General features: G+C 37.4%; 1 non-coding gene across 1 annotated transcript; it reads right to left on the minus strand.

The window, feature by feature from the left end:
- Positions 1–6,847: 6,847 nt before the first annotated feature.
- On the minus strand, positions 6,848–6,954 carry LOC131279859 (U6 spliceosomal RNA). Its single transcript, XR_009187356.1, has one exon. It is a non-coding gene; the product is annotated as a U6 spliceosomal RNA (small nuclear RNA).
- Between the last annotated feature and the right edge of the window lie 1,919 nt (positions 6,955–8,873).

Consider the following 8,873-nt stretch of genomic DNA (forward strand, 5'->3'; position numbering starts at 1 on the left):
TCATTACATATAACAATCTTTCCTGGCAATTGTTTACCTTCAAAACTTTAAGTATTTCAACTGATTTTTTCTTGCCTCCTTGATTCCTAATAAGAAATCCACATTCAATCTAATTAAGACTCTCTCCCACATAACTTGGTGCTTTCCTCCTGCAGCTTTCAGCACTCTCTCCTTGTCCTTTACATTCAATCATATGATCAATATATGATGGGATCTATTTTTCTTCATGTTTATTCTGCTTGATATTCTCTAGACTCCTTGGATGCACACATTCACATCTTTAGCTAAGTTTAAGGAGTTCTCATTCATTATTTCTTTGAATATTCCTTCTGCCCCTTTCTCTCTTTTCCTTCTTTGACTCCCATAATGTATGTATCTGTATGCTTGATAGTGCCCAAAGGTATCATAGCCTATTTTCATTTTTAATATTTCTTTTTTTTTTCCGCTTCTCAGCCTGGTTCATTTCAAGAGTCTTGTCTCGAGTTCACTGAATCTTTCTTCTGCTAGGTGCAATCTGCTCTTAAAAACCACCTGGGTATTTTTCATTTCAGTTATTGTGGTTTTCAAAGTTTGGTCCTTCTTAAAAATTCTGTCTCATTACTAGTACTCTCATATTGCTAATTCATTTTTTATCTGATATCCTTTAATTCTTTCTCTGTATTTCCCTTCATCTCCCTAGCATTTTTAAGATCATTTTTAAAAAGGATTTGTTTAGAATATCAACATTCTTGTCTTCTTCATTGGAATTTTTTGGATTTTTGTCTTCTTCCTTTGGATGTGCTGTCATTTTCTGTTTCTTTGTTTATCTTATACTCTCATTGCACACTGAACATTTTAATATTATAAAATGCTAACTCTGATATTTATTCTCTGAGATGTCTGTTTCTTGGTTTTGTAACCAATTGGTGACAAGACAGATTTTCTTGAGCTTCAGTCCTCCCATCAGGAAGGTCTACCCAAGGCAAATGCAGTGTGCTAGGTTTCCTCTGTCTTTCTAGGCCTCTGTCTTGTTTTGGGCTTTTGTTAATTCTTATTTTTGAATTCCCCTGATTACAAGAGTTTCATTGTCCTCTCTGTTGTCGAGGACACAGACTTCCTTGTCCTGGGTGATTGAAGCTGGCAGGCCTTTGTCCCAGATGGTCCACCACTACAGATTTTCACAGTCCTTTTGTTGTCCCAAAATGTTTTTGCCAGAGAGCAAATTCTGGTGGAAGTGTACACCAGAGAGGACTTTCTCAAGTTTCTCTTTCCCAGCCAAAACAGCGACAAAGAACCACAAAAGGGACTCAGACTGGCTCCAAAGTGCCCTGGGAAGGGACCAGGAAGGATACCAAGAGTTTCTCTAATGGCTCTCCACAGCTGCACTTTCCTGGCTTGTCCAAAAGTTGCAGCCCTTCAATTAACTATCCACCACATTAGAATGTATTCATCATTTTAAAAATCACTGTTGAGTAATGTAGCTTTATATAACTAGGAACAATATATTAATTATTTTTTTCTTTAAAAAATGAAACACAGGTCTTTCCTTAACACACAGCAAAACGATCTCAACTTTGTTATTGTTTTACCAAGTAATGCTATACCTGCTCTTGGCCATGGGTTGGGTTTCTTCACATGACAAGTGGTAGAATATATATATATATATATATATATATATATATATATATATATTCCAGAAACCTAACAGAAAGAGCAGTTTTACAGATCTTTATTACATTTTATCACATAAGAGTAGGACAATTGAATACTCTCCAAATCAGGATATTCTGAAAAAGCTGTAAATATTCAAAATTATGAGCACCAATGTCTTTCACATTCAGGTAGATTTGTTAATACACTTTTTAAATTACATATACATATATGCTTATATCCATTTTGAAAAGAAAGTTAAAAATGTAACATAATTTATTTTATATTTTAATTCCCTGTTCTTATAAATTATTTTTTTGTCTATTATCAACTGTAACACTCTCTAAATAAGTTCTACTAACCATTTTGTTTACTCAATAAAAAGTTGCTGGAACATGATAGACCAGCCATAAAATTTCCTTGAAGTTTCTAATTCTTCATTTCTAAGATCTCTGCTATAGTCACACACACACACAAAGTAGTCTCTCAATATTTTGGAAAGAATAACCAAGGAGAGTTAAAATATTTAGATATTTAAACACATATTGCTCAAATATTTTTGTTTGCAAGAAACAAACTGGCTGGGCCCTTCCCTGATCAAAAATGGGAAGTGAGACATATCAAGGCTCTGCCCCCCACATAAGCTTTGAACAAACAATAAGAACTGGCAGAAATAACTTTCTAAAAGCTTCAGGATAACAGTTAAAAGACTGTAGTAACAGGGAAAAAGGATATTTAAGAAAATGGCAATTAAAAGTCATATGATCTCATAGTGCACTGGCCATTCTCTACCCCATCCCCTCACAGGCTTGACAAGGAGCTTCTCTACATTTTCCCAATGCAAATACATGATCCCTTTTCTGGAGAGAGCAGAGTAAACTTTATGCATATTCAGGGAGAATGTATGTTTGGCCCAATCTGTTTTGTGGTGGCCTGAGAAATTGTAGCCCCAGAACTTGTCCCGAATGGAGAAAGTAGCTTACCTAATTTTCCTGCAGAAGACTATGAGAAAACAGTCAAGTTGTGCTGCCTGGGCAAGGAATTGCTAGATTTAGAAGTGATGGATAGTGAAGAGCTCATTTCCTAAGGAAGAGGAGACTTTTGGAACCATATAAACAGGTGAATTCCTAGGGCCACAAGTATATTCCCAAGATGAGAATCATTCACAGAAAAGATCCTTGAGGCCCCTATGCTTGACCTGGAGCTATTCTCCAAACTCATTGTATGGATAAGCCCTGATAAAAAGCACTGCACAGGTCAATCACCAAAGAGTGGTTAAGGTGTTTTCTTCTTCCCTCCTCCCTTCCAGCTTCCCTCCCTCCCTTCTTTCTTCACTCCCTACGTCCCATCCCTCTCTCTCTCTCTCTCTCTCTCTCTCTCTCTCTCTCTCTCTCTCTCTCTCTCTCTCTCTCTCTCTCTCTCTCTCCTTCTCTCATTCTTTCTTCCTCTTCACCCCTAAGCATTCAAAGAAAGTTCTGTCAAAACCCTAGCTGGATACAAAAGTCTAAATTCCACTATAACATGCTAAAATATCTAAACCTCCAGATTTCAATTTAAGATTACCAAAGATACAAAGAAACAGGAAAACATAACCCAAGCAAAGGAGAAACTTAAAGTATTAGCAACCATTAAAAAGAAAGATCAGACTTTGTGTTATTGGAGTCAGTATCTAGGCTCTTGGTTTTATTGTAAGAAAGAATTCAAGAATGAGCCACCAATTAATCAGGCAAGCAGGGACTCTGTTGGGGACTAAAGTGAGAAAAAGAAAGTATACCTTCAGGGTGGAAGGCAGGCATTCTCAAAGGAGAGAAATGTGAAGTTCTGCCATGGGGTCCCCTGTTTTATGGGGGTACAGGACCCTAGGGTCTGTGTTGATAGGCATATTAGAGACTAAGCAAGGGAAATCAATTGGGTGCTTTCATTTGCTTAAGGGTATGGGGGTTGATATCCACTGGTGATTGGCTCTGGCTGCTGTCAGTGAGTTCTGCAGAGTCATGTTGGCCTGTGGTGATTGGCCTCTGATCACTGTCCACTAGATGTGAGGTAACCTGAAAGTGTGTGTGTGGGGGGTGTAGCCCTTCCTTCCCCTTCCCTCTTTCCTGCCATGTAACAATGTTGCTGACTGCCTTCTGATAACTCTTCCTCCTAAATTCCCTATTCTATTTTGCCTCACTGGGGCATTTCAGACAAAAACTTTTAAAAACTGGTCTTAAGCATGCTCAAAGAACTCAAGGAAAACATGAACAAAGAAATAAAGGAAATGAGGAAAATTATAGATGAAAATGAAGAAAATATCAATGGAGCGATGGAAATTATGAAAAGGAACCAGAGCTGAAGACCACAACCAAGGAAATTAAAAATTACCTAGAGGTTCAACAACTGATTAGAACTGACAGAATAAAAAATCAGCGAATGTGAAGATAAAACAATTGAAGACATCATGTCTGAGAAGCGGAGAGAGGAAAGAATAAAGAAATTTACAGAGCCTTAGCAATCTGTGGGACATCACTGAGCATACAATATACACATTGTAAGAGTCCCCAAAGAAGAACAAAGAGAATGGCTGGGAAATCTCCAAATTTAATGGAGGACAAGAATATACACATTCAAGATGTTCAATGAAATCCAAAAGGAAAAACCCAAATATACACACACTATGCTCTCTTATAATCAAACAATGAATACCAAAAATAGAGAACTCTGAAAGCTGTAAGAGAGAAGCACTATGTCACATACAAGGGAGCCTCATTGAGATTGTATATTTCTCTAACGAAAGTATGGAGTCAATAAGGCAGCAAGAAGGTATATTAAAATTGCCAAAAGCAAAAAACTGCAAATAAAAATTCTGTCTGGCAAAACTGTCTCTCAAAAATGAGGGACTGATTAAGATGTTCACAGATTAATAAAAGTTGAGGGATTTCATCACCAATAGACCAGCACTATAAGACATGCTAAAAGGGTAGGTTAAAAGGAAAGTTTATAATTGACTGAAGTCACATAAAGAAATAAAGATCTCTGGTAAACATAATGAAATGGGGAATTATAAATACTAACCAGTTCTATTGTATTTTTTATTTATAATTCCACTTATTACTTCCTATAGGATCTGAAAGGCAAATACATAAAACATAATGATAAATCAACAGTTTGGGACTTAAAATATACAAAAATGTAATTTGTGACAAGAACTACATGAAGGCAGGGGGCAGAAGGGTATATGCACATGGTTTATGTGTTGTGTTGAAGTTGTTAAGCTGGTATCAAAGGATACAAGATTGCTATTGATTTAACATGTTTAATTTAAGTTCTATGGCAGCCATATTATCTTTAATGTCAGAGAATATGACAAGTTAGCAGGGGTGAGAGGCAGAGGCAATGAGGATTTAATGCAAAATGAGTGTTTGTTTTCTGTTCGGGATGAAGGAAAGTCCTAGTAAGGGAAGGTGATGGGGGTACTGAGGCATTGTGAATATGATTAATCCCACTGAATGGAATGATTGGGAGGGTTTGGAATGGGCACATATATTTGCACATAAGTTTCCACAACTATAAAATAAAGAAAGAGAATCTAAAATGATAATGGAAATTAAATACAATTCTTGATACTGGATGGTGTCTAAGAATGGAAGAGTAAAGACTTAAAAGGATATTATTGAGATGTAAAAAATAATTGGAATATTGATTGTAAGCTCTTTTAGTTTTCTAGCTGCTAAAACAAATACCATACAATGGATTGGCATAAACAATGGGATTTTATTGGCTTAGAGTTTTGAGACCAGAAGGCCTACATCTGAAGTACCAGCAGGGTGATATTTTCTCTCTGAAGACTGTGGTGTTCTGGGCCTGGCCTCTGATGAGGTCCTTGGTCCTTGACTTTTCTATCACATGGCAATGCACATGGCAGCATCTTCTCTTTTCTCCTCCAGGTTGCCTTGACTTCCAGTTTCAGGCTGCTCCCTTGGCTTTCTCTCTCTGGACCTCTCTATAAGGCCTCTAGTAATCTTCTGTCACTTTTACTGGACCTGTGGTTGGCGCTGGGGTTGGTGTATATTCAGGAGACCTGAATCTCTGGACTGTCCATGTGAAAGCCAGGCCCTGAGCCTCAGCAGACTTGCAACTCCTACCCTCTGGTTTGTTGGACTTACCCAGGTCAGCTAACAGGGAGGTGAAGAAGGTCAACCACCAAACCAGGGAGTCAAGAGTGCCTACATCTGCAAGCAGGAGAATTGCATGCATCATACATGTGGAATCTAAGCCCCCTCTTGATATAGAGGTGGAGTGGACATCACCAACCCAGGGTCCACAGGATGAAGGAATAGAGTGGACTTACTGGTGTTCTACTATAGAACTATTGTGATTAGTAATGGAAGAAATTGTAGCATTGATGTGTAGAAAGTAGCCATGGTAGCTGCTGAGGGTAGGGAGAGGGAAGAATAGAAATGATATGGGAGCATTTTCAGGACTTGGAGTTGTCCTGAGTGGTACTGCAGAGACAGATGCTGGACATTGTATGTCCTGCCATGGCTGACTGGGCAGACTGGGGAAGAGTGTAAACTACAATGTAAACCATTATCCATGTGGTACAGCAGTGCTCCAAAATGTATTCACCAAATGCAATGAATGTGCCACAATGATGAAAGAGGTTGTTGATGTGGGAGGAGTAGGGTGAGGGTGGTGGCGATTATATAGGGACCACTTATACTTTTTGAATATAACATTAAAAACAAATAAAGAGAGAGAAAGAAAAGAACCATGCTGATTCAGTTAGGTCTCACCTAACTGAAGTAATCCCATAAAAATCCATTTTACAATGGGTTCATATCTACAGGAAAGGATTACGATTAAGAACATGTCTTTCTTATGTACAACATATAAGCTTTATATCAATGTTAAATTTCTTGCACTTGATAACTGCATTTAAGGTGTTTTCATAAATGGATATCTTTGTTCTTAGGAAAAGCATATAAAAGTATTATGTGTTCAAAGAGTATGCTGTGTGTAAAATGATCTGAAATCTTCAGAAAGTAGCCAAATAATAGATAAAATATGGCAAAGTTGACTAAAAAATGATGGGTCTGGGTATCTGAATGGGCGAGGCTATGTTGAAATTCTTTCTGTGGGGTTTGTATTACTTTTTACAACTGTCCTGTAAGGTTGAAATTATTTCAGAATAAAGGTTTGTTTTATTTATTTATTTTTTTTTTTTTTTTTTTTTTTTTTAAACATGGAACGCTTCACGAATTTGCGTGTCATCCTTGCGCAGGGGCCATGCTAATCTTCTCTGTATCGTTCCAATTTTAGTATATGTGCTGCCGAAGCGAGCACTGTTTTTTTTTTTAAAGAAAGAAATTAGTTGTATTAAGGCTGAGAGAAAAAGAGGAATATATTTTAAATTTCCATAGATACTTCATGAACATAAAGAGTAGAAATAAAGCTTGGATAATATTAAGAGTTGGCAGCACTTGCCTTAACTGTTCAACGTTTTTGTTATAGATCTGTTTCATTCTTTCTTTGTAAACTATCTGCATGGTTTAAGAATAGGATAGCACCCCAGGTCCTTTATTCCTGTTGCAGTTTCATGTTGTAAATAGAATATGCTTTGTATCTTCCACTTGCCCCTTTCTACATTTTCCCTTTTCTCTATGTCTCAAGAAGGCTCCGTAACAGAGATCTCATGATTTATTTCATGCAATTAGATTTGGCCAATGGAAAGCCCCGACAGGAGACGCATGACTGACTATCTCCTTTGAACAAAAGGGAATATTTCTAGCAAGGCTGCCTCCTTCAAACATTTTACCTTCAGTTTTGGCAACTTCCTCCTCCTTTCAATGCTCCTAAAGGAGGCAAAAAAAAAAAAAAAAGAGCTACTATTCAGATTTAGCTTCCACTAGTGCTGCTAATAAATTTGTTAAGTCTAAATCATGGAATCTTCTCTCTAAGCTAGGCTTTTGCTATACCTCTAGTAAATCTTTCATTTTCTGAGATTGGATCAAATTAAGAGATGTATCTGGGGAAGAGGAATCAGGGAAGAGGGTTTTAGGAAGATTGTTGCTCCCACTGAGCACTTTGCAAATATAGTGGTGCCTTCTCACTAGGGACTGGAAATCCAAGACTTTCTCCTTGTTAATATTCCCGATTCTCCTACAAGGAATCCAGTCATGATTCTCAGTCCAATTGTTCCTTTTAACTTAGGGACATAAATTCAGCCATTCCACATTTGTAAGATGAATCTAGGTCCAATATATGAGAGAATTTTATAGGACTGATATTCAGAATTTAATAGGACTGATATTCAGAGAAAAGTCTGAAAGAGGCATTTAACCCATCCTTGCTTCTAGAAGCCATTAGTATCCATCATAAGACATCTCAGACTTGCTGTGGTTATATGTCGTGGTCCCTGAGAATCTAAAACCTGATCACTGTGCCAGTTCTCCTTGTGTCCAACAAGGCACAAGAATCTATTTATCTACTAGGTGCCCTGAATTGAGTGATAGTCTCTGTAGAATTTCAGGGCCAATGTCAGCAGGCAGCCTGTCTGAGAGGTTTGTGTCAGTTATGCTCCTATAACCTGAGAGCTCAGCTTGAGATCAGGTTTTAATTACTCTAGAGTTTATAGTAAAAAACATGACTCTTATGTTGAAATATTGACTTCTAATCAAATTGAGATATTGTCTTTCTAATGTAAGTGCACTTAAGTGTACATTGCTTTGCATAACAGAAATAGCTGAAAGCATTTGGTTTTAGCTAAGAACTACATTAAAAATAAAGAATGTAGACCTGAGAACCTTCATCACCCCATTCACTGCTAGATTGCCACCGTCCACCTTACCATAGATTCTGCCTAGATTGAGCATCAATCCACTACTACCTATTCCCTTTCTACCTCCTGGCAACCCATTATCCAGACTCTTACCTTTTTGAGTCTGCTCAATATCCTTAGTTCATATCAGTGAAATCATGCAGTGTTCATCCTTTAGTGACTGGCTTACTTCACTCATCATGAGGTCTTTGAGGTTCATCCCTGTTGCCACATATGTTAATACTTCATTCCATTTTATGACTAATATTCCATTGTATGTATGTATCATTTTTGTTTATCCATTCATCCATTGATGAACACTTCCAACTTTTGGCCATTGTGAATAATGACATAATGAACATTGGTTTGTCTGTCTCTTTGTGTTTCCCTTTCATTTCTTCAGTGTATATTCCTAGTAGTGGGATTGCCAGATCATATGGCACTT

Source organism: Dasypus novemcinctus, chromosome 1, assembly GCF_030445035.2.
Source record: "Dasypus novemcinctus isolate mDasNov1 chromosome 1, mDasNov1.1.hap2, whole genome shotgun sequence".
NCBI classification, from domain to species: Eukaryota; Metazoa; Chordata; class Mammalia; order Cingulata; family Dasypodidae; genus Dasypus; species Dasypus novemcinctus.